The sequence below is a fragment of the Camellia sinensis genome, chromosome 9, assembly GCF_055761805.1.
Source record: "Camellia sinensis isolate YWXY chromosome 9, ASM5576180v1, whole genome shotgun sequence".
NCBI lineage: Eukaryota > Viridiplantae > Streptophyta > Magnoliopsida > Ericales > Theaceae > Camellia > Camellia sinensis.
In genome coordinates, this window is record NC_138969.1 from 8,059,352 (window position 1) to 8,061,824 (window position 2,473).

Here is a 2,473-nt window from a genome sequence, read left to right on the forward strand (position 1 = left end):
CACTACCGACAAATGGAAAGCAACCGATCTGTCTCCTTCTCACTTCCTCTTTTGATTCTCTCTCTCTCTCTCTCCCTCTCCCTCTCCCCAAAGTTCCAAACTCTTTACCTCTACTTGCTTGCTAAGTTTTTTACTTCTCAGCTCTCTCACCTTGCCAAACAAACATATAATTTAAGTACCCAAATGTTGAATACTTTGTGTGGCTATAGTACTTAACTTATGGCATTACCACCACTTGTAAAATGAACTCTTCCACCTCCATCTCTCTCTATCCTCCCTCACTCTCACTAACCCTCCTCCTCCTCTTCATTCTTCTTCTCATGATCCCCACCACCACCGTCACCGTCACCGCCACCAGAGATGGTTCTAAAAGACATGGAAGCAACAATCTGAAGAGTAACACAATGGAAGTCACTCCGATAGGTCGAAAGCCACCGCGACAGACATGGAGAGAACCAGGCTTCAGTGAGCATGAAGTTCCAAGTGGTCCTAATCCCATTTCAAATAGGTGAGTGAGTGAGTAAGCAACATCAAAAAGTAGAGCCTATAAAAAGAGAAAAACCAATCTTCCTCATGTTGCTGTAGTTTGTGTTTCTTCAACCATGATGTAAAGTTTAGTTAATCATATGACTATGAGAATGTATAGATTATATTGATGTACTCATTATCTCTGTTTCTAATATTTTCCTTTCTTTTTTAATTTTCTTTTTTTTAATGTTTGGTAATGTCATTATGATAATTAAGAGCATAGAACTACTCACATAAAATAATTTTGATTATATAATTTGTAAAGTCTATATTATTTGTTATAATATCTAAGAAACAGAAAGAGAATATTATATGATGTATATATTCAATATTATATTAAATAATTATGTAACAATGTATATAAGATTTCTTTATATAAGATGAGAGAAACCTAAATATGATAATCCTAAATATGGTAATGAATATAATATAATATGTATGATAGACAAAATATAAAATTACTATGTGCGAAAATAAAGGGACTAAACTGAGAAGAAATTATGGGGATTAACAGTGTAATTTGTTTGTTTATTTCTTATGTGAGAATCACTAAAATTCCAATTGAGTTGCACGCCACTTTTTTTGGGGTCAAAATTAACGGTAAGTGACAAAAAAAAATCACTTTTAAATATAATTAAAAATATAAAAATTAATAAAATTTTGGTAAATTACAATTACACTCCCTGAGGTTTGCTTAAAATACAGATTGTTTCCTGTGATTTGAGAAATTACAAATACTCCCTTATTAGAATATTTTATTTAACAGAATTAACTAAAAAAATAAAATTCATAATTGTTCTCGTATACTATAATAAAATTAGCTAAATTATTAATTGAAATATATTTTTAATATCATTAAAAATTGTTAATTGATTTGATGATTTATTAATAAAAAGGACGATTTGTTATGAAATTAGAAACCTTAGGGGATGGAATATAATTTTCAAAACCACAGGGGGCGATTTGTATTTTAATCAAATCTCAGGGAGTGAATTTGTAATTTATCCTAAAATTAAAAATACAATGATTAAAATAAAATTTTTCTAAAATTGCAGATTAATCTTCTCTATTATTAGAAGGAAAAAGCTTCGGACCTTCAGTGGGATATTAGGGGTCGCGTGCGATTAGTTAAAAAAAAAACTATTTTTATTTATTTATTTATTTTTTGGGGTCGGAAGCACGGCTCTTATAAGAATTCATGGAGACAGGTTAAACCTCAAGTTTACTTTTGTAGTAAAGCAAGAAGACTACTTTTTTTAATTGCTTTTATTAAAGGAGACAAGCAATCCTCATCCCTTTTTATGAATGACTAAGACTATTGATGTTTTTCATGGTAGTTTTATTTGAGGTTTGTTCCTACAGGTTGTCGTTGACAAAGTTATTAACATGGTTTTAAGATAAATGATAATAATAATAATTATCAATATGGTTTTGATTCTAAAAAATTTCGAAATAGTGATTTGTGATCTTGATTTAATTTAAAATAACGAAAAGCAATTTTAATCAATAATTAACAACAAATGGGCATAACAATTTAACGTAAAAAAAATCACAATTGGACTTCTTTAATTATGATAAAAAATCATAAGTCAAAACTACAAAACAATTCACTGAGAAAACAAAAATGAATTATACAGAAGAACTTTCAATTATTTAGCAAATTCACGTTCGAATTGAACTAAACTCGATGTGCACCACAGTTTTCACCTCAAAATTGCTTTGCTCAACATTGAATCAACAATGCTGATGCCAAATCTACGATGTTGAGCTACTCTAGAATCTATCAAAATTTCAGACCTAAGTTCCCCAGAATCTATTGAGAAACACTTCTCTCTTTTTGTGAATAAAAGAACAAACCAACCCTTGATAATAGTCAATATGAAACTCGTTGATCAATCACCCTCAAATTATTAAGGAAAACAATACATAAACACTTTCTAATATA